A 25,337-nucleotide genomic window follows, 5' to 3' on the forward strand; every position below is an offset into this window, starting at 1 on the left:
TATCAATGTTTAGGCTTCTTATCTTGTTCATATCATTTTTTCTCTCAGAGAAAATCTATCTATACATAGTCACAAAAAATCTGTTGTGTTGTGATCAACGGTAAAATTGGAAACTTTTGGAAATTTAATTGTGGAAATCATTTAAAAAAAACAAAAAAAAAAAAAAAAAAAACTAGAGCCAGTTAAAATGATAATTTAACACTTTTGTTCAAGCTTATCAGTTAATAGCAGGAACAGATATTGTAGTTCATTTGATCAAGAAATGGGCTATATGTCTTTTGTTCTCCTGGAGTGCCACAGCTTGTGGAACTGTTTCTTTTTTAACCTAGTCATCAGTTACTATTTAATCTATTATCTCAGGCACAGAGAGACACACAGGGATCATGGATTACAAAATATTCCATTTCATGATGTGGACACAATATGGAGCAATCTACTCCATTACATTCACATGCTGCAATGTATGAAACCTTGTTTATAAACATATATTGCATGTTGCTGCTTAAAGGATGGTTGAAAAGGTTCGTTGTGCAAGTGTCACACCTATGAATGTATGCAAGGAGAAACAAAGAAGCCTACAAGGTAACTATGGAAGTTTGAAACAACAACCAGCATAAGCAGTGCCTCCCTAAAAGACCTTCAACTTCTGTAAAATTCTCTTCAAAGATTCTCTGTGTGTCCCAGTTTTTTCGGATTGCTCAAAGACTTCAGAATTTTACTGCGTGTTCCAGCAAGGATTTCCGTGGTGTTAAAGAAGTTTGGATTCAAGGTGTTTCAGGTTCAATACTGCTGAAATAAAGCTTCATGACTGTCCACTCCAGAAATCTGTATTCTAGTGTTTAAGGGCCTTCAACTATAAAATGTCAGGGTGTTCCCGACACCAGGACCATCACCTCCACAAATATGCAATCTGCACATTTCAGATTATTCAGATTTTATCTTTACAAAGCTCAAGAGACCCATGTCTTCTTGTTCCGTGCAGCAGGACCTTCAGGACCACTTTTTTTGTCAACAGCAGAAGCATAAACAAATCACTTTCCAAACCACTATCAGATACCTTAGCATAATGTATTTTAGAATATGAATTATCTAATTAGGGTGATGCAGTGGCGCAGTGGTTTCCCGCACAGTCAAAAGACATGCGGTACAGGTGAATTGGGTAGTCTAAAGTGTCTGTAGTGTATGTGTGAATGAGTGTGTTTCCCAGAGATGGGTTGCAGCTGGAAGGGCATGCTGGATAAATTGGCAGTTCATTCCGCTGTGGCGACCCCAGATTAATAAAGGGCATAAGCCGGAAAAAAAAATGAATGAATGAATGATATTCTAATTAGATGCTTGCAGCTGATATCAATTAATAACCAAAACCTCCTTGGTTTGTTATATTATATAAGAATCATCTTATAATGATTCATAATAAGAATCATCTTATCTTTAGATAAGATAACAGAATAACTCATGACAATCCTCAGCTTAATCATCTTCATGATTTATTCCTATGCACTTCATTTATTTTACATTTAGTAGTTTTTAGTTAGCCTTATTTATTGTTTTGGTAATAAATACTTTTTTTACAATTGTGCCTTCCTTAATAATATAATAATTATAATTCTTTACATTTATATAGCGCTTTCTGGACACTCAAAGCGCTTTACACATTGGGGGGATCTCCTCATCCAGTGTATAGCACTGATGAGGCAACATGGCAATCCTTGTGTTAATAATACAGTAATAGACTCTACAAGTCAAATGATCCCACAAATACTTCAGATTTGGTCAGATAATTAACTCCTTTAAAATTTCTATAATACATTTCGACAATCTTTGATTTTTAATTACTTCCACAGTGCAATTCAGTGACTGATGCCCTCCGAAAGGATTGATTTATCTGATACTCACACTTATATTAAGTGATGAGTATTCAAAATCTCAATATTAAATGGCACCTATTTTACCCTATTTTTAAGTATTTTGTGTTTCCAGAATGTGCCTGTAAAGTTTCAGCTCAAAATACTCATCAGCTTATGTAGTATACATTTCTGAATATGGGAAACTTGATCTATTAGTTCAGTGGTTCTCAACCAGTGGGGCGCGCCCACCACACTCTCGCAGGGGGGCGCGAGTAGGCTACAGGATGGGAGGAAAAAAAACAGAAAAAAAACGTGCAAATTTGTGATCTTTGTTCTGATTCATTGATCTATTCTCGCTGCTAAAATAGACCAAAACAGTCATCATTTCATCAAATATATATATGTTTAACATTTTTATATTTTATAAAATATACCCGGATTTGACTGACATGAAAAGTGACCAATCACAGTCGACCTTGTCTAGTTTTGCGTGAAACGTAAGGGCGGGACAAAGGCCTTTCTGTGTTACAGTGGCAGAAAATAACAACTTAAAAAGCAAATGTTTTTTTGGAATAATGCTTTTCGGGTGTTTTTACTATAGAGATGTCTATGTTATTTGCAAGAGTAATTAAACTGTGGACACCCTGCCATTTACGATCTACACACGTGGCTCTCTTCTCTTCGAGGACCTGTCACTTTTCTGAAGCCTGGTTTAATACAGTTTGAATGTCGGCGCGGGAATGCAGGTACTGCACAATTATTCATTTCTGCAAATGTCGCAAGTGATTTATTATAACACAAGAGTGCAGTCATGTATGTTAATCGCTAAAACTGGATATGCGAGCTCTTGAATAGGCTTTTTCAAATGAACTGCAAGTCCTCTCATGAGCTCATCATCGTGTGTGTGTGTGCTCAGAGTGTTATACAATCGCAATCTCTTAGAAGTAGAAATTATTTATCTTTGCTCCTTGACTAAACTTAGTCAAAAACTATATAGTATTTAGAATTATATCGATGCATGACCGGTTACAATGCTAACAGATTTATTTGGCTGTATTGTGAAGTGAAACTTAGCTTAGCAGAACTTTTAGCAAAGGTGGAACTTTTTTATTTCTTTACGACAAAAGAATTATGCTCGACATGTTACTGGATAAGATATTTATGTGATTTATACATAATAGCGGTATTCTGATCTGTCTTAAAGCATCACTAAATTGTACAGGCATTACAGGTCAAAGCAATCTGTTACATTTATCAAAATAAACGATCTTAAAACACTGCTTTGAGAAACGTAGTGTTGTAATATTGCAAATACCTCAAGTGAAACCACGTCATTTGTTTTATTATTTTACTACTGACAGTGTTGTCTTTTTTGTAAAATTATTTTAGTTTAAGATCAAGTGTAAAATAAAATATTGTATTGACAACTATGAGTAAATAAAACAGTGTAAAATATGTAAATAAAACACCAAACTTAAATCTTTTCATCATATCCTTTAATTAAACAATTCAAAGCTTGAAAGTATTGTTTAAAAACGGACAAAAAGTGTTTCTATGGCCTTAAAAGTATGTGGTAGTTTTGCCAGTGCTATTGAAAATGATTCATTGTCATGAAAGGAAAAATCGACCATACTTTGTTAGTGCAAATTCCTATATGTAGGCTTGTGATTTAAGCATTTAAACCATTTAAATAATTTTATACTTAAAAGGGCCATAATGAAAATATGATTTTTTTTTCCAAATTAATTAACTAGTACTCAGTAGTTTTTTAAAAGAGTAATTTGTAAAATATTAGTATTATTTACTGACATTTGTATTATTTTAGCAGTGTAATTGTATTATAACTTGAGTACAAATATTCTGTTCTCTTTCCATCTTTAAGAGAACATCAACAAATAAAATAAAAAAAATTCACAAGCACATTTAGTGCAGGTTTATTATATTATTAATATATGATTAATGAACTATTATATAATAATAATAATAATGGTTTTTATTTGTATAAATCGATAGATAGTTCCTATACAGTATTTTTATAAATTGCTGAGAAGACATTTCAGGTGTTTTGATTTATTATATTATTATTTATTAATATATTATTAATAATTATTATATCTTATTAATGTTTTTATTGTTTTTATTAATGTATTAGTATAATAATAATAATGGTTTTTATTTGTATAAATCAATAGATAGTTCCTATGCAATGTTTTTATGGGTTGCTGAGAATACATTTCAGGTGTTCAATACGTTGCTTGTCAGTTTTGAAAATAAAAAAAGTGCTTAAATCCTTGATTTTTATTAGGCTGTGCCTGTATGAACCCTGTATGAAATCAGTGTCACATTTTTAATCGTGAGATGATGGTAAATTAAGTGATGGTCAATTGTCAGCTCTCTTAGTCTTCAGGTCGTGTGAGGTATGTTGCTGAACTGTATTCAAATGTTATAAATATAAAAACACCACATTTTGAAATTCAACTGCAGTATGTCAATTTAGTTTATTTGTGTGTGCTGCGCTCATAGACTTTAGAAAATGGCGCTCATTTGTTTGATTTATCTTCGAGAAGCTGCGCAAGCCTCAAATATTTAAGGTCCTTGGACCCTCACTGAGTCTAAAAACTGTCGTATTTGTTTTTACATATTCGTCATTTGGTGGCCCACAGTTGTCAAAAACACCTTTCAAAATATTTGCTACGCAAATGTGACAAGATGCAGGTTAATCTCCACTGCTGTATGGCTATCTGTTATGTTAATGTACAAAATAAACCTGATTTAACGTCCACAAACCGGGATTGCAGTATCTTCTTTTATAATTGTTCCGACACGCGGCTGTGCTGATGAAGTAAAGCTGAAGTAAATTGCTGTAATTCATTACACACATGCACTGTTTTAAAAAATGTTAAACTTGTGAAACTCACTCTTTTTGATCACATTTGATGACGATTGTTGATCCTAGCAAACTGAACAGACCTTTTATTCCCGGTTGCTTTGTGCTTGTCCTCTCTTGTTGATGTGATTATACATGCGACTACCGGGACATGTTACGCAGCTGTCAATAAATTTGGTGGGCGGGGGGACCGCACTCCTACGTCAAGTTTCGGTCGGTCTGAAAACCGCTCCACTTGGTCCACAATTTTTATGTTGTTAATTTGAAAAAAAAGGACTGGGTGTGTTTATATCACCCCAGTATGACCGCCTATACACTATACCTACACAAATGTCTGTCCAAACAGCTTGAAAAGTAGATTTTTCGCCATAGGTGCCCTTTAAGCCTTTCTGCACTGATGAGTCACACACAGCTTGTGTGCGCCAGACATACATACATTAACTCAGCACATGTGACAGGATACATGCTAATATCAAAGTCCCTTTAAGGCAAGTCATTTCACTCGGCGGCCATCTTTGAAATGCCTTTGGGCATTCTGTTTCAATAGGGAAACATCAAATTCTCCAAAACTACTTGCCAAGCTTATGATTACATTTGATATTAAGAATAACAAATAAAATTAAACAACAACTGTCTACTTAGTTTAATTTCTAAATGTTTGTATCACACAAAATCTGCAGAAACTCACCCAGCCTCTCCCCCGGAGTATTGTCATTCTAAAGCGATCACTGATTGGCTTCTGCACTAGAAGGCGGGCTTTATTGGCCATATAGCGATCGCTAATTGGCTCCTGTACTAGAAGGTGGGGCTTCATTCGCCATATTTACAGTTGCATTTTCCCCATTCACGAGTGACACGTCTTGTGTATTCTATAGTCTTTGCTAATATACACTGCTGTATGGATATTTGTTGTGTTAATGTACAAAAAAACCTGATTTAAGTCCACAAACTGCGATTGAAGCATGCTCTTTTATAATTGTACTGACACTTTGCGCCTTGTGGTGATGAATTACATAGCAATTTTACTCTCTTTTCTTTATTACAAACATAATTTTTTTAAAAACGTTTTTAAATTTGCAAAACTCATTCTTGAGGGGCAGATGATTACAGAGAACTAAACAGATCTTTTAATACCAGTTTCTTTGCACATGTCCTGTCTTGTTGATATGAATATATGCATTACTACGGAGACATGTTAATACCCAGCTGTCAATCAATTTGGAGTGCAGGCAAAACAGCACTCCTACATCACGTTGCAGTGGGCCTCAAAATGGGAGGGAATTGAATCCTACTTTAATGTCAGAAAATAAAAAATAAAAAAGAGATCTATCATCCCCAATATGACTGGACACACAATACCTACACACAGTTATGTCTGAACAGCTTCCAAAGTTGATTTTTATCATAGTTAACCTTTAATGTTAATATTCAAGACAAACCAAATAAATGACCGTTACATCATTTGGTGGCCCACGTGATATCAATATTAATATAATTAAAAATTTTGATGTTAATAATTGTGATAAATTCAAATTATCACTACACTGCGGAAAAACACTTTTTGTTTACAAGTAACTGTGCAGGAAGTAATAGGTAGTACTACATTAACACTTAACTTAATACTATTAACTAATATAGAGGCAAAATTAACTAAGCAGTAAGTAATGGCTACCTCTATTATAGGTATATGACTAAAGAAAAATATTGACATTGAGAACTACTTGCAAACTTTGACCAATTAAAAAAACATCTAATTAATTACCATGATCATGAAAATAATGTGAATAAACTGAATATGAGGGGGAAAAAAATCAGATTTGGGCCACATTTGCCTGCAGAGTGAACGTAGCCTTAGATTCTTAGTGGAAACAAATTTATGAATATTTACCCCACTTCTGTTTTTGTAAAAACTTCAACATACAGTATAGGCCTTCTATTACTACTACTACTACAAATAATAATAATAATAATAATAATAATAATAATAATAATAACAATAATGATGATAATAATAATACTTTTACAATTAGATATTACTGTATATGCATTATTTTATTAGTTATGCTGAGCTCAAATCAGTTCTATTAATAAGGTAAATGAAATCAAATAAAACGTTTATTGTAAATTAGTAGTGAAATCGGAAAAATTGCAAAAATTTTCATTGATTCTTAATTTATTTAACAGTTTGCAAAAATGCAACTATACAGAGAAACGTAAATTAACTGTTATTTGTTCAAAAATGTGCTTTCAGCCTAAGTTTATGGTTGGACTAGTAAACTGACCATTGTCAAGTAAAACGCAAAACCACATAATCTTGGACCTTAGTGAATACTGTAGCTGCTTACAGGAAGGCGGAGCAACTGAACAGAAACAATTGTGGGAAACAAACAACATTGAAGACAAGAGGATGGTTCAATCAGGTATGGTGAATATTTTATTATAATTCTTTCCATCATAATAAATACTACCTAGAAAAAGTGAGTGTTCACAGAGTTTTATTATTTTAAGTTTGATATAATTAAAATTTTTGAAATAATTCTATGTATTTCATTAATAGTTTTAAAAGGTGAAACAAATTATTCATTGTGCCACAAGTAGATTTTTCGTATGCCACAATTTATATCCTTGCAAATTAAGCCTAAATGCTTTTTTGTTCTCCGCTGTGATTTGAATAAACCTAAATGCTTTTAATATGAAAACATTTAAATTTAGTATTCACTTGTCTTCTAAATCTGTAGATGGCTGCTGATTTTTTTTTTTATCAATGTTGCCACAGTCCTGCTAATTCAGAGATTTATATCAGTACAGTGTATCATATATCAGTATATCAGTACAGTTCGAGTAAACTTAATAAGTAACTCAGACTTTATCATATCTTGAAATTTATTGAGGCTTAATTTCATATAATTTTATTTTAATTATTCTTGCTGTTGCTTGTGCTATTGAATTGCTAAGGTAAGATTTCATTCGTTGATGCACACAAAATGACCGAGCAGTGTTTTTTTTTTTTTTTTTTTTGTAGGACACCTACTTTGAGGATGTCAAGAGATACATGGCTTATACAGTCAGACCTGAAGATTTGGAAGTCAATGACCCTCCATACCATTATGTTTTAATTTAAGTAAAATTATTTATTACAGTATTTGAAAGCAATATTTGAATGGTTTAAGAGTTATAGAGGAATGTTTTTCATTAACTTTTTTTCCATTCATTGTTAATGTACTTTATTTATGATTCACTGTGGCATTTAATTTGTCAGTCATTGTTTACAAAAGGACAGTTGCATTATTGGTGGCTTAAAATATGAAATAACAAAATGGTTATTTCTAATTCTATTGTTGGTTGTTTTTTTTACATATTTAACAATAAAAATGTGTTTACAATACAGGTTGAACATTTGTAAGTGTAACATTATTATCAACCAAAATGTACATGCAGCTGATAGGTAATAGAAACAGACCTTTGGTTTGTATTTGCTCAAGGACATTTTGTTAATTTTGCCCTAATTGTGTGGAAGTGTTTTTTCATGTAATTTCATACAATTTTTTTAAAATAAAATCTTTTGTGTAATTATAGAAAATGTTAGACTCAAATACAGGTTGAACATTTGTAAGTGTAACATTATTATCAACCAAAATGTACATGCAACTGATAGGTAATAGAAACAGACCTTTGGTTTGTATTTGCTCAAGGACATTTTGTTAATTTTGCCTTAATTGTGTGGAAGTGTTTTTTCATGTAATTTCATACAATTTTTTTTTAAATAAAATCTTTTGTGTAATTAAAGAAAATGTTAGACACAATTACTGCAGTTCTTATATGCTGTACATAGTTCCTACAGGGTGATGTGTCAGGGATGGGTTTACCTACTTTTCACTTATAACATAATGGGTCAGATCACCAGTAGTACTTGCAGTAACATATGAGTAATAAGTGAGGGGTTAACATGTTTTTCACTTTAAAATTAAGGGCCAGGTCACTATTAGTTTTTGCAGTAACACACAAGTAGTTATTGAAGAGTTAAACAGTTTTTCTCTTAATATAAAATAATAGGCCTAATCACCAGTAGTTCCTGCAGTAATGCATGAGTAATTAGTGAGGGGTAAACATGTTTTTCACTTTAAATTATTTATTATATAATATATATTTTATTAAATATATATTTATTAAATTATATTTTATTGTATAATTTATTATTTAAAATATTATATATTTATAGGATTATTAATTTATGAAACTGAAATGCCTGATTTTTGACCACAATAATTCAGTAGTATGGTGGTAGTATGGTCCCGTCCTAGGCATTCAGGTTGTCTGAGTCTCTCACAGCCAAAGCCTACACTGCTGCGGGCCAGTCTGCCTCTGCTTTGTACCTATCAGCTCTACCAAGCATATAAGCAGGCTGAGCTGCATGAGGGTGGTTTTTCCCCAGGTGTAATGCACGAGCTTTGCATGACTATGCTCTTATGACCACCAAGTCAGCCGCCCGTGCCCTGGGAAAAACAGGGATGGCCACACTAGTGTGCCCATATCCCAGGCAAGCCTATTCGGGGGCTTTACCCAGGAGTTGGATACATTACAGAGGAGGTGTGCCTCAAGGTTCTGTCCGAGGCCCTCTTCTTTTTAATTTAAATATGCTCCCTCTCAGTAAGATTATTAGTAGTTTTAAAGTTATATCTTATCATTGCTATGGAAATGATGTGCAATTATACTTTTCTTTTAACCTGACAGACTAGACAAACTGTCTCTCTTGCAGGACTGGTTAGTCTCTATTAGCAAATGAATGGCAGACATTTTTCTCCAACTGAACCCTGATAAATCTGAAATGTTGATTTTTTTTTTTTTTTTTTTTTTTTTTTTTTTTTGCTCCAGATAGCATCACTCCAATAATTAGGCAAGTTATTGAGGGTTTGTCCAGTGCTTAATTTGAGCCAGGTCTTTCCGGAAAATGTCAGTGATATTTGTGTTTTGCGTTACAGTATTTATTTTAATGGATCCGGCATTAGTCACGTTTAACTATTTGCCCTCAACAGTATTTTCAGCCAATCGGCTTTCTTATGTTTACAATCACTCTTATTAATTGGTGATCGTTTTGCGCGAAGTGAGCAGCGAAAATAAATAATGGCATAGTAGCCAACCTAAATAATATTTGTATTTTCAAAATGGCAAAGAGGCAGTGATGCATATTTTCATTTTTTAAAACCAAAGCACTGGGTTTGTAATTTTCAAAAGAAATCTGGATGCCATCTTCAATAGAGCTCTGTGTTTTAATAGCCATGTTAAATCTGTTGTTCGTGCATGCTTTTTCCATCTGAGGAACATTGCAAAAATCAGAAATATTGTTTCAAAGGAAGAGATGGAGATGCTTGTCCATGTCTTTATCTCTTCACGCTTGGACTTTTGTATTGTTGTGTACACTTGTCTAAACAAATCGTCTATGGAGCGTTTGCAAGTTGTGCAGAATGCAGCTGCGAGGCTTTTAACCAACACCAGTGGGAGGTTAGCTTCCTATTAGTAAATTTTAAGATTCTGATAATTACATAGAGCTCTGCATGGTCAGGGCCCCCTTTCTTAGATTTTTAAATTGTTTTAATATGTTTTATAGATATGTTCTTCTTTTACCTGTTTTCCAGTTTTTATTTATTGTAAAGCGCTTTGTGACTTAATGTCTGTGAAAGGTGCTGTATAAATAAACCTTTACTTACTTGCTTTAATTAAATGTTAGTCTGAAGTGGCCCACACATAATTCTGCAAATTAGACCCAGTTGCCTTAAAACAATTCTGGTGTAGTTTAGGCAAAGATGTGGCACAGCAAGCACTAGCAAAGGAGTGTGTCAGCCTAAAGTGGTCCACATATGTTTTAGCAAATATGACTCAGTTGTCTTAAAACAATTGCTTAAAATTGTTAAGTTGCTTAAGTTGTCTTAAAACAATTGTACAATTGCTGTATGTAAAGCAAGCAAACAAATCAAAACTGGCCAAAATGTGGGCCTCAGTTAATTTAAATTGCCTGGTCCTTCTCAAATTCTTTATGAGAGTGTATACGTATTTCCCAGTACTGGGTTGCGGCTGAAGGGCTATTCGTAAAACATATGCTAGAATAGTTGGTGGTTCATTTTGCTGTGGCGACCCCTGATAAATAAGAGACTAAGCCAAAGGAAAATGAATGAATGAATGAAAGTTGTATAATATATACAATCATTCCACACAGACTGATATATTTCAAGAGTTTATTTCTTTTCATGTTGATGACAACTAATGAAAACCACATTTAGTATCTCAGAAAATTAGTAAGTATTGATGACACCTGGTGCCATTCTAATCAGCTTATTAACTTAAAACACCTGCAAAGGTCTTTAAATGATCTCTCAGTCTAGTTCTATATACTACGCAATCATGGGGAAGCTGATTTGATAGTTGTCCAAAAGACAACCAGTCACTAAATATTTGATTTAAAGGGCACCTAGGTTACCCCTTTTTTCAGATTTAATATAAGTGTTTTGTGTCTCCAGAATGTGTCTGTACAGTTTCAGCTCAAAACACCCATCAGATTTTTCATTATACCTTTTACAAGATTTTATTTTATACATTTTTGCACTAGAAGGGCTGTTTTGTCGTACTGCATCTTTAAGGCTAGTCCGCCCCGCCCATCGTTTCTATGTGCTTTTCTGTGTGCCTTAACCTCCTCCCTCGGCTGCATCAGACAACAGACAGACTTAAAGGAAGCAGATCTCACGTATCGTTTGTGAGAAATACTACAGTAAGAACTTTACCAATGAGTATTTGTTGTGCAGTTGCATCGATGAGTCACACACAATGTCATTACAAAGTTCCCCTTCGGATGGGGAACTCCAATGCTATGTGGAAACTTCCACTATGGGGATTTCGTCAGAATCCAATCATCTGAAAGAGTATAAAAACGGGCCAATGAAATGCCAATGAGTTGGCAGCGTCAGCGTGCACAGCTGGCATCAATGACAATCAGTCATGCTATAAAGACACAGCCAGTGCCATGCTCGACATCCTTTTCGCTTTCAGAGCCTTTCACGAAGCTTCTGAGAGAGTCTTTGAGGGTATCTCCAACCTGTGTCTACAGAGAGAGATCGAGAAGCAGCTTCTCCCGGTCCAGAGCGCGTATACGCAGTGGCAGATGGTCGAGCTGGGTATTTCTCCCTTGCCTGGCGTCCTTTGGGTCCGGTCCTCCAAGAGCGGTTTGTATATAGGAAAAAAGCTTTCCTAAAAGAGCAACACGGTCGTGCAGCGCGTCTTTTTCAAGACGTCACTCCGACCGTGCGTTTCTGGATGCGGTGGTTTCCTATCCCCGGATGATGGGCACGAGCACAGCGTTTCATGTCTGGGGGTCCAGCATGTTAATGCGGTGCTCGCGGGCAGTGCATGCCATCACTGATGTCATGTCTGTTGCGCAGTTAAGATCGCGGCTCGCTCTTGCAAAAGAGCCACCCACCCCAGTTGTCCCCCGCACTGCGGTTGGCACTCGGGCAGATCTGAGGGTTTTAGTAGGAGTAAATCCGCCGCCCCCGGGCCGCGGACCTCTCGCTCCTCCACGCGCTCCATCCAAGCTTCAGGTGAAGAGAAGCGCTCCGTCCTTGGATGGTCGCTCTCACCTGATGACACCGGGGGTCAGATGTCCATCGCTGCATCGGAGGATGGGCTGTCATTGTCTGATGAGGATGCGAGCCCGCTCGCTCCCTCCCTCCGGGGTGGAGAGCGCGGCGTTAGCATCTAAAAAGCAGACGTGATGGCCGTGCTTTCTCGGGCTGCTTCGGCCGTGGGTCTGGTGATGGTTTATCCCCCAGCCCCGCGGCCGGACCGACTAGATGGGTGTGATGTGGAGGATATAAGGAGGCAAGACCTTCAAAGCCTCCCGTCCCCTTCTTCCCGGAAGTGCACAGTAAACTCACGCTGTCCTGAGGGCACTTTTTTCTGCCCGATCTGCGTGCGCTTCCATCCTCACCATCCTTGGAGGTTGGGCTGTCAAGGTCTGACGAGGAAACGAACCCGCTCGCTCCCTCCAGGACTTTGAGCGCGGCGTCGAATCCAGAAGCAGACTTTGCGGCTGTGCTTTCCCAGGCTGCTTCGGCCGTGGCTCTGGAGATGGTTTATCCCCCAGCCCCGCGGCCGGACCGATTAGAGGGGTGTGATGTGGAGGATGAAGGCGAGACCTTCTAAGCCTCCCCATCCCCTTCTTCCTGGATGGGCACAGTAGTGTGCTGCGTGCGCCTTCCCCCTCACCATGCACGCTATGGCCACCTACCAGCGCTACCAAGCGCAGGCGCTGGCCTGGCTGCGCGAGGATGGTTCTGACCCAGGACTGAGCATCCGCAACCGACTATGCTCTTACAAAAAAAAAAAAAAAAAGTCGGCTGTGTGTGCCCTGGGAAGGACGATGATCACATCCGTGATCCAGGAATGCCACCTCAGGCTAAACCTGGTGATGTGCGTGACGTTGACAAAGTTCGCTTTCTTAACTCACCCATATCCCAGGCTGGCCTGTTCGGCGACACTGGCGGTGAATTCGCCCAGGAATTCACGCCGGTGATAGAGCAGTCGGAGGCGATGGGCGAGGTCTCTATCGGCGGGATTGTATGACCGCTCCCCCCCGCCGAGCCATCCACATCCACTGCTTTTTCGCAGAGGACGCCCGCCCGCAGCTTTGCTTCGCCGCCCCCGCCTGCGCCTCCGGCCACGCGGCTGCGCCGAGCATCGCGCCGGCAACCAGCGTCCCCCGCCCAGGGCGCCGCTAAGTTCGGTAAAACGGACCGCGAAGCGTCCCTGAGGCGGGCCATCTGGGGAGGAGGGAATTTGCTCTTTCCCCGCTGGAGGGCGGTGCACGTTATTTAAAGGCGTAAAAAAATTTAAAAAAAGTCCTGCGTCCGCCCCTGTCTTGCGAGAGGAGATTGCTGTCCTCCTGGTGAAGGATGCAATCGAGCCGGCCCTCCAGCTGAGATGGAGCGCGGGTTTTACAGCACGCACTTCATCGTGCCCCAAAAAAAAAAAAAAAAAAAAAGCGGTGGGCTATGGCCAATCCTATATCTGCACATTTTGAACCGCTGCCTTCACAGGCTGCGCTTCGGAATGCTTACGCAGATGCGCATCACGCGATGCGTTCGTCCTCAGGATTGGTTTGCAGCAATAGATCTGAAGGACACGTATTTTCATATCTCCACACTTCCACGCCACCGGCAGTTTCTGCGGTTTGCGTTTGAAGGTCGAGCGTGGCAATACAAGGTCCTCCCCTTCGGGCTCTCTCTGTCTCCGCGAGTTTTCACCAAGCTCGCGGAGGGTGCCCTCGCGCCCCTTCGGCTCGCCGGCATCCGCACGCTCAATTATTTCTATGACTGGCTGATTTTTAGCCCACTCTCGGGAGCAATTGATTATGCACAGAGACAAGGTGCTCCGGCACCTCCGCCCGTTGGGGTTTCAGGTCAACCGAGAAAAGAGCAAGCTCGCCCCCGTGCAGAGCATCTCCTTTCTCGGGTTGGAGCTGGACTCGATCACTATGGAGGCGCGCCTCTCACGAGAGCGCGCCGAGGTAATGCTGAACTGTCTGAGAGAGTTCGACAGGAAAAAAAGTGGTCCCCCTGAAATTATTTCAGAGGCTCCTGGGGCATATGGCATCCGTAGCCGCGGCCACGCCGCTCGGATTGCTCCATATGAGACCACTACAGCATTGGTTTCACGATCGGGTCCCCAGACGCGCATGGCACGCGGGCCCACACCGAGTGACTGTCACTGCGCTGTGTCACCGCACCCGCACCCCCTGGAAAGGACCCCTCCTTCCTACGGGCCAGTGTGCCCCTAGGTCAGGCGTCCAGGCAGGCTGTCGTTTCGGCAGATGCCTCCCGTATGGGGTGGGGGGGCCGTGTGTAGCGTGCATGCTGCTGCGGACCTGTGGAGGGGAACCCAGCTGCATTGGCATATCAACTGCCTAGAGCTGTTGGCAGTGTTTCTCGCTCTGCGCCGCTTTTTACCGGTGCTGAGGGGGCATCACATGCTGGTCAGGACGGACAGCACGGCCGCGGTAGCGTATTCCATCCGGATGGGGGGTATACGCTCCCGCTGCATGTCTCAGCTCGCTCGCCGTCTGCTCCTCTGGAGTCATACGCGGCTGAAGTCGCTGCTTGCTATTCACACCCCGGATGGGCTCAACCGTGCGGCCAACAGGCTCTCACGGCAGCTCCTTCCCCGGGAGAATGGCGACTCCACCCTGAGTCATGCGTAAGTATGCACTCCCCCCAGTGAGCCTACTCGCGCAGTTTCTGTGCAAGGTCAGGGAGGACGAGGGGCAGGTCTTGCTAGTTGCGCCCCTGGCCCAACCGGACCTGGATATCAGAACTCTCCCTCCTCGCGACGCCCCCCCTGGCGAGTCCCTTTGAGAGAGGACCTACTCTCTCAGGGACAGGGCACCATCTGGCACCCTCGCTTAGTTCTGTGGAACCTCCACGTGGGGTCCATAAGACGCGACGAGGAAGACTTAGGTAACCTACCGGTGGCGGTGGTTAATACCATCACTCAGGCTAGTGCACCCTCTGCGAGGCATGCCTACGCCCTGGAGTGGAGTCTATTCACTGAGTGGTGCGCTTCTCGCCGAGAAGACCCCCGATCTTGCCAGATCAGTGTTGTGCTTTCTTTCCTTCAGGACAGGGTTTACGTGGCCACCATCTCCGCTCATCATGATGCGTGGATGGCGGCACCGTGGGGAGGCATAACCTCATCATCCAGTTCCTCAGAGGTGCGAGGCGGATGTTTTCCCCCGCCCCCCTCTCATACCCTCTTGAGATCTCGCGGTAGTGCTACGAGCCTACGTGGGGATCCCTTCGAACCACTCGACTCAGTATCCTTGAGATTTCTGTCCTTGAAGACAGCTCTGCTGGTCGTGTTGGCATCGGTTAAGAGGGTTAGGTACCTGGAGGCATTTTCGGTCAGTGACTCGTGCCTAGAATTCGGGCCGGCCTACTCTCACATTGTCCTGAGACCCCGGCCCGGCTATGTGCCCAAGGTTCCTACCACGCCGTTTAACAATCAGGTAGTGAGCCTGCAAGCGCTGCCCGCGGAGGAGGCAGACCCAGCCCTTTCATTGTTGTGTCCTGTTCGCGCTTTGCGAATATATGGGGACCACACTCAGAGCCTTAAATCCTCTGACCAGCTCTTTTTCCATTACAGTGGTCGGCAGATGGGAAGTGCCGTATCTAAACAGAGGTTGGCCCACTGGGTAGTGGATGCCATCTCCCTCGCCTTTGGGCCAGGGTGAGCCGTGTCCCCCGGGGGTGAGAGCGCACTCCATTACGGAGCATCGCATCCTCCTGGGCGTTAGCACGCGGCGCCTCTCTGACAGACATTTGTAGAGCTACGGGTTGGGTGACACCCAATACATTTGCAAGGTTACAATCTGCGAGTGGAGCCGGTTTCCTCAAGGGTATTAGGCAACCCTTGGTGATTGAGGAAACGATTCGGTTGAGGTGTCGAAACACGCTTGCTGCGCCACTCTCCCTAACCCGGAGACACGTGCGCTTTTTCAGCTTTGTCAGTTTAGTTCCCCATTTCTTTGGCGAACCCTGCAGAGTTCCTCCGAGGCCCCCAGCACCTGACTCAGCGGAGGAGTCAGGTGTTGGCCCGTTACGTTGTCGGCATGCCCGCTGGTCAGCCCGCGTTCTGGGTATAGGTGCCTGCTATGTGTGATCCCCGCTGGCGATCCCATGCGTTCACTCAGCCACGGTATAGTCCCCCCTTCTAGGGCAGGCTCGTGTCTTCCCTCCCCGCTAACCATCCTTATGCAAGGACTCCCCATCTCTGGGCTAGTCCATAGGTTGTCACCAGGTCTCCCCTCTGGGTAACAGGTGAGCTCCGCAGCTCCTCCCTATCGGGACTGAACGCTTTCCCAACGTACTGTCGTATCAAAACCTATTTTACTGGGTTATTGCGACTCCCCGAAAAACATAACTGTTCTGAACAGGTAAGTGAGGGCCAGGGGACACGTTGGAAGACTGTGTCTCGGGGCGTTGTAGGTGCGCTCGCTCTACTGCGTGGCACACCCTTCGCCAGGGACGCAGTAAGGTTCTTTCGTTGTGGCGTTTTCCATAGATTTCCCCATAGTGGAAGTTTCCACATAGCATTGGAGTTCCCCATCCGAAGGGGAACGCTACGGTTACTAAAGTAACCCTTCGTTCCCCGAGGGGGGGAACGGAAATGCTATGTTCCTTCGCCACAACGATTGTCCCTTAGCTGTTGAGCGTGAAAGTCTCTTCAGCTAGAAAAGGATGTCGAGCATGGCACTGGCTGCGTCTTTATAGCATGACTGATTGTCATTGACGCCAGCTGTGCACGCTGACGCTGCCAACTCATTGGCATTTCATTGGCCCGTTTTTATACTCTTTCAGATGATTGGATTCTGACGAAATCCCCATAGTGGAAGTTTCCACATAGCATTTCCGTTCCCCCCCTCGGGGAACGAAGGGTTACTTTAGTAACCGTAGCGTTCATGTGCGCACACACACAGATACACAGTGCAGACACACATACATGCTTGTTTTTCTTACATACGGGGGTCATCTGTTTTTTGGTCCCTTGTGGGGTCCACCCTTTCTAGTGGGTCTACAGACTTACAAAAAATCAAGCAAGTATATAAAAAAAATATTGATAACTAATATCACTTCCATGTAGCAGAATTCACACAAACAAATTTCCATATCTGTTTTTTAGTCACTTGTGGGGTCCGGTTTTAACTTTTATTACTTAATGGGTCCACTTCACGAATACATACATGTTTCTAGTTTTTATACCTTAGCAGGGGCCCAACATACTTCATATATACACATACATTTCTACTTTTTGGCCTTAATTGTCATAAAAATTATATTAGACTCTAAAATTATGAACTCAACCTTGGTCAACCTTTTGTGTTTCTAGCCAGTCACCTGTGGCTTATTTAATACAGCCTAAAGATGTAAATATTTAATATAATGCTTTGTTCAACAGATGAAGAGTTTAAGACTCTATGGAAAAACATTTCTAATTGTTACACATGAGCAGGTTCCCTACAAAAAGAGGTTGGACAACATTTTACATTTTAACAATAACAAAAGTTTATTTTTGGTCAGCAATTTTTTGGTCAAGAAACATGCAGTGAATGTCAAATTAAATCACCCTGACCAGATTTTTGTCGAAAACCAAAGCTTAATTTTTCCCTAATGCTTGGAATGAACCTAATGGACGGTTTGGACAATATTTTTATTGTGATATATTTCTTATTTTGGTTGATATTGAAATATTACAATTTTCTTTAGATACATAGATTTCATTGTAAGATACATTCTAAGGGAATCTATATGTGAAACAGAGTCACATGTCTCCAAAGTAATGCAAATTATCATTTTCACAGCACAGCTGTGTCTATTGTCTAACAAATGGCAAAGTCAAGCCTGTCAACTGGTCGACAGGTTCTGTCTCCAGAACATCATTTGCACACTTTGTTTTCATGCTAAAATGTATCGTGAATGGGTACTTATATGCTGATGAGATTGGGGCTGGAAAGGCAGTTTACCCTGCTGACAACAACAATTAATTTGCATGCTTTCTTTAGGTTTGTCCCCACCTTTCTGTAAAATGTATTTAAACCAGTGTCTGCTGTACTAAAACAGAGATCTTTCGTTAAATGCCACAGCTACAACTAGTTACCATTAAAGGATTTTGCTTTAAAAATACCCAAAGGTCTCCCTTGTTTTTGGCTCATCTTAGAATTTCACAACAGTTTTGGTGCCGTGAGCCAGATAAAGAAATTCATAACATGATATAAATTCTGATATGGATATAATATTGTCAAAAATATAAAACTGTTAAGAACTCCCACTACATCTATACAAAGTCTTAAACTATTCGGCCAAGTGTATGGAACATTATAATATTTTAGGAAATGAAAACAGTACAAGAAGTTAATGTTAATTTTTTATTTGTATTTAGCATTCATACAAAAAGAGATGTAAAATAAATAGACCGTCAAATAAACATAAAACACAGGAACAATTTTTTTTTCTTTACATTTAAATTACAACATAGACTAGATATTCGTAGACGTTTGACCTCATCCTCAGACTCAAAGAAAGACTTCAGTTCCAATCAGTAATGAAGAAAGTGAGATAAAATAGCAGCATTTCCGGCATGCTGTTGAGCTCCGTTGAGTGGATTCATAAACACTGTTGATTGGCATAGTGTTCACATGCTCGACAGAAATGTATGTGATTGGCTGGTTAATGTGGACACAGATCACATTTATTTCAAAGGCTATTTGCAGACAAAAGCAAAAATGCAATAGAATGCCCTGTTGATGAGACTGCATGCACACTTGCATTTAGAGTCCTGTGTGAAAGAGCCATACGGACAAGGAAGCGATGAGATCAGTCGATGAGCAGATGTATGCAAGCTTGATGCAGCTTTCAAATGTTTCAGTGAACGCTTTCAAAGATATAACCAAATACTGCTGGGTACTGGCTGACTGCATGTCTGTGTGCATCAGCTCTTTCTGACAGCTGCGTCATTTACAGTCAAACGTATACCAGAATACCGGTGTCGCCAATGTTAATGAGCAGCACCTGTAACCACTCCGGTCTCGAGTCCCACCGAGAGGAGCTCCGAAAAGATAAAAGATTGATGACAGTGAAGAATGAGAGGGGACCAGGCCTGGAGTTTATGTTTTGCTTTGCTTCTTTAGTTTGGCGTTAGTCTGGCATGAGCACTCTAACACCATAAATTTATTTTGTGTTAATTTATAATTAAAGTATTTAAATATTCACTGAACTGTGAGATTGAATCGTGCTACAAAGAGTCAATTATGCATCTGTAAGCACAAAACTCATTTATCAAACACCTAATAATGGTTATTCAAGTTTTTTTATTATTCCTACTGTTATTAATACAGTGAAGTAATCAAGCAAATGAGAAAAAAAGTTGCATTACACCACTGAAGTGCTAAAGAAAGCCCTTCCCAAAACTCAAGGGTCAATGAGAAAAGCCACAAAACAGCCAATGATTATCATTAAAAGTTACAGTGAGATTTAAAATAGCATTGATTGTGTAACAGATTAAACTCAAAGTGCACACAATATTACGCCCTGATTGTATCTGTTTTTCATTCATGCCTGTATTTGTGTGATGTGTTTAATAAATAAATTAATAAATAAATGAAAATACTCACAGTATTACTGAACGTCACTCACAGACGACATCGTCTGCATTAGTACTTACCTCTGATGGATTTTGGCTCATTATGGAATGGCTGATTAGTTACCCACTACTCGTTTAGGGAAGAAGCCTGCTGGTTTGGACCCTAAAATCACACAGAAAAAGAAATATGAAGAACTGACAAACAGATATATACACTTATGTGAATATAGTCTCTAATCCCACTTACAGCTTACATCTAAACACCTTTATGTCCTCTTCTAGAGGTCACAGCTAGTGTCACAGCAGCGTTTAAGAGCATGTAATGGGTTATATCCAAAAAACTCAATCAGAATAAGCAGCAGCTATTAAAGTGTTGAATTAAATGTGCAATACTCATAGTTTAACTAATGACAGGTGTTGTTTTAGTGATATAAAAACATGATGAGTGAGATCCATACGTCAGGGCCCCATAAAGCAGAGACTAGAAATGTGTGTGTGTGTGAGTGGACTCGACTGTAGTTCACATATTTGTATGAGGACCCCATAAAGTAAAGACTAGAAATGTGTGTGTGAGAGGGCCCCATAAAGCAGAGACTAGAAATGTGTGGGTGTGAATGGACTCGACTAAAATTCTACATTTGTATGAGGACCCCATTAAGTAAAGACTAGAAATGTGTGTGTGTGTCCAAATAAGAACAACACTACTAATGTAATCTATGGATCAGTATTAATAATTTATGATGACAGTGTCTCCATTAGTTCTTACCTGTGTGATGGACTTCATTCTTATCTCTTTGGCTCATGTTGGGATGGCTGATCAGTTACCCACTACTCGTTTAGGGAAGAAGCTCGCTTGTTTGGACCCTGAAATCTCACAGAAAAGTTCAAAGAAACTGATTTTTCATAAATTTGAAATCACACATATGTAAAAAAAGTAAGTTAAATGTATTATTGAAATACTGTGGTAGCTGTGCTAGTTACCTTTTTACACCATGGCCATTGTGCATCATTATATTCTATGTCACTCCCTTATTCTTCTCAAAGCAAACAGACACAAACGTGGATTATCATTTACCACTTTTTTCTTTTTCATTGTGCAGTTTGGAGATTTGTAGTTGTCTTTACAAAGTCTTCCAAGCAATCCATCTTCCGTGGGTTCATGAATACTAAAAGATACAAAAAATGTACTGTTGAAATGCTAATATTAACAAAACATGCAAAAATGTTCAGATTACTGGTATTTCAAAATGAGGTAAAGTTGGGTTTTATATTCGCACATTCCTTCATTTAGCAGTCTCTACATTGTTTACCATGTTACCTTGAATATTCGATCGGAGTTAGCATGCAAGTATGACTCCTAAATAACATTAACACTATCTAATTCACTGTGAACAATACTGTTCTTTGTCATTTGCTGCTAATATGATTTCCCTATTTAGAATTTGCAAAGAAGACTTTTCTGAAATTATATTATTAAAGAGAGAGTATGAATATCTGAATAAAAACAACTTTTGTATTTCAATTACTATTGACTATGAAAAACTATTGACTATTGATTCTGCTATGCAAACTGAACTTTAAACTGAAGCTCCCACTTCCACTTACTGGGTAGCAAACACTCCTCTACCTACTGTATGAGGACATAAAAGTGTCAAAAGTGTCATAATAGTTATCATAAACCTTTGCATTAAAATAAACTGACACACACGTAGTCAACTAAATGTGGTATAATCAAATCAAACTGTTAAAGCTTACTGCCTTTATAATATAAAAATATAAGGGGTACCTAATAAAGTGTACACTATACACTATATGTATATATATATATATATATATATATATATATATATATATATATATATATATATATATATATATATATATATATATATGAATAATAAAAATAAATAAATAATGTGTTGGATTTAAGTTGAGCCATCATCAAAGCCCTAGAATAACACAGATGACCTACCACTTATGTTAATAAGCTTACTCTAAATATTGTAAAATGAATAGACATGTTGATCTGCAAGTTAATGTGACTTGCAACAATTTCTGATTTAAAAGAGAAAACTGTAGGCAATGGATAACATGTTGAAAATAAAAATGATCTTACATGCATTAAACATCACTCGGTTAACAGCATTATTATCTTGCTCTGATGCTAACTTTAATATAAGCCATAGATGAGTTACATGAGTTAATGTTAGCATTAATAGCTAGCACGATGCTAATGTTAGCATTTTCCGCTAAAGCTATGGAACTAGCACCAACAGTTTAATTATATGAATAATCACGTTATTAACATTGTTGTATTATGCTACAAAACTAAGAATTTCAAGGAAAATGTATCATGTTCAAAGTTCAAAGTGAAATCAACTCACCTGTTCCTCACATGAAAAGAACTCCATTAGCACAACATGATGATCACAAAATGGCTCCTCCTTTACCTGTCTTTCAGTGAGAGGTCTGCTAATGTCTTTAGCATCATTAAGTTGACATGGGTAGGAATCCACATGAATCTATATGAAATTTACAGTCAAATAAAATATAAACTTGCCCATATTTGCAAAATTGCTCACATAAAGAATTATTCTGTTGAAGCAGTGTCAAATCTAGTGAAAGTACCTATTAAACATCATTAATTATGTCTGTGACTAAACTAACTGACTCCACCCAGTCTGTGAAGCTTTCTCATTGGCTGAATGATACACACTTCCCGGAGTGTGTATCTGGTGCAGTTCCTCAATGTCAGATATGGGGGCGGTAAAGAGCGCACACACTTACACACTCCAAACCACTTTTTATTACGTTGTGGGGCAAGTGAAAAAAAGCATGAGGCACATGGGAACACAGGCATCTAAGGCTGTTTTAATTGAAAAACGGTGTGGGGCCCAGATTTTTTGTTCACCATAGGTGCCCTTTAAAATATGGATATATTTTCCTACAAAAGACAAAGCTGCACTTCTATTAATATTATATATAAGCTTCAGAAAAATGTGAGGGGTGCAGAAGGAGAAAGAGAGAAAAACACAAGATCTCTATCTGAGATTCGAACTCGCTCCGCTGTGCGCTCTGTTGCTCTTTAATGACGCACTATTTACTACGCAATTGCCGTTCAGTGCAGGCATACTGTACAGACATGGTCCTACACGCTATTGCCACATTGTACAGTTGCCTAAAATGCCCTGACGCAAATACAAAGAGCTGCACTGAATGTTTTCTATGGTAAGTGCAGACCCGCAGTTTGTTACATTCGATTTCAAAAGGTTGTTAAATACATTAACGATTCTTTTAAAAAATGACGACGTTCATTCAAATATACATTTGGTTATGAAAAGAACTATGCACTTATAGCCCTCTAACAACAAAAAAACGTGTATATCTGTGCTTCTACGTCCATAAATATTCTTATCAAAAGAGCACGCAATGCTCAGTAAACTCTCTGAAACAGACAAACTCTGGAACATAGCAACTTACTCTCTGAAGATAACCTGCTCCGACGGCTGAAGGTCTGGGGACTTTGAATGCTTTAAATGGTCAAGGACCACCTATGATCACAATGATTGACAGATTAACTAACTATTCATCAAATTTTGTTTTATGCCACTTCATGTTTTGGCTGTAAAATGTTTGCATAAAGTTTTCAGCTTCATTCAAAATGTCTCATTTTGTGAAGAAGTACAATGCAAAAAGCTGGAGGGGCAGAAAACCAGTGTCGTTGAGAAAGATCTTCAACGCTGCCAGCACTGAAATGATAGACTTGCGATGATCTGATACCGAGTGAAAAAAAGGAGAGTGTGTGATCAGGCATCAAACGATGATCCTCAATGCATGTTTCATAGAATGCTAACTCAAGTTAAATTAATCACTATCTTTATTTATACCTGAAGAGATGCAGGCACAGTTTAAATACCATTTAGAAGCAACAACAAAATTGCTTAACAAAGGATACTATTTTTTAACAAGAAGAAGCACTGTTATTGTTTTAGTGTAATGGCAGCAGTTAAAGTGGAAGTGAAGCATTCAGGGTCAAGTCATGGAAGTGCATCACAGAGTAGTTGTTTTTTTTTTTCTTTGCCACAAATGCTTATCTAGCACCAGCTCTGCAATGCACTTTCATGGAGTAAAACAGTCGATATAAGATTATAAATGATTATATAGGATATAGAAAACAGGCCAAAGATGGGCTAATTAAAAATAGGCTTGAACTGCAATGCTAACACATTGTGCTCATAAAAGAGATTTAAGACAGTGTATACAATCATTATGAGATTTAAAACGTGAAACTGTGTGCTGTTGAAAATATGTGAGGTTCAATGCTAACACGATGTGCTCAAATCAAATCCAATTACTTTTATTGTCACAACATCAGCAGCACGTGTGGCTTTGATGCTGGCTCAAGACAGTGCAAAATACAAACAATGCAAGATACAACAACATACAACAGAAGTGATCCTTAATATTTAAGTAGCTAGTAAATTATTTGATTAACAGAGTTTGATTACAATGACTACTAATTAAAATAAGTATTTCAAACAGAGCAATACATGCTAAGAACTACAAACAGTCAGGCAACGGTTACAGGAGCAGGCAGCAGCAATTGATCTGCCAGCAGCAATCAACCAGCATTCACGTAATATAAGATCATGTACTCGCCTGGTTTTAGCCAGGTTTATGTTAAACAGAGTGCATGCAACTTTAGATTGGTTATAAAGTTATGAACAAAAAAGATTTAGAGGAGAGTGATCAAATGTGCAGCAATCCCAGTTTTACCTTTTTGATCACTAACTTTCCTTTGACCTATTCGCTGAATCAGGCCTTATCAGGGGTGACCACAATGAATTGAACTGATAATTGCCTCGGAATATGTTTTATGCAGCAGATGCTCTTGCAGCTGCAACCCAGCACTGAGAGCACACTAAATGGTGACCTTCCTAAGATTCTTGCAGTGAGATGCTATCCAATCTGCTTTCAACTACATGGCACAGGTGGTTACTGTCTCATAAGCAAGTAATGAGCTTGCTCTTCAACATTTAAATAGCTCAGTGTTGATGCATTAACAATTTTGGAAACTCTCCTCCACCCCAGCTCCACCTGTTACTGGGGCTGTATGTATGTTATGCTTGCGGCGGCAAAGTGCTCTATTCTAGAGAGCAAATATGTGAATATACTGGCAGTAGCAAGTATCGTGACTTGCTCTGCACCAAAAGGCAAAGTAGCAGATCTTGGTCAACAAGACCAAACCCATAAACACTGCCATGTTCATTACCATACTAAGTGTAGAACACAAGGGTATGCGGACATAGCCACTGAACACTAGTTTTTTAGTTTTTTACAATGTAGATTGTGTCAAAGTAGCTTCAAGTAGATAAATTAAAAATAAATAAAAAGCTATAATATTTCAGATTGTGAACATATCAGTG

The 25,337-nt window shown here is 39.4% G+C and overlaps 1 protein-coding gene across 1 annotated transcript in view; it reads left to right on the top strand.

The window, feature by feature from the left end:
• ebf1b (EBF transcription factor 1b) overlaps positions 1-25,337 on the top strand; it is a 232,292-nt gene that overhangs the window by 185,170 nt on the left and 21,785 nt on the right.

This window comes from Danio aesculapii, chromosome 21 (genome assembly GCF_903798145.1).
Source record: "Danio aesculapii chromosome 21, fDanAes4.1, whole genome shotgun sequence".
Classification (NCBI taxonomy): Eukaryota; Metazoa; Chordata; class Actinopteri; order Cypriniformes; family Danionidae; genus Danio; species Danio aesculapii.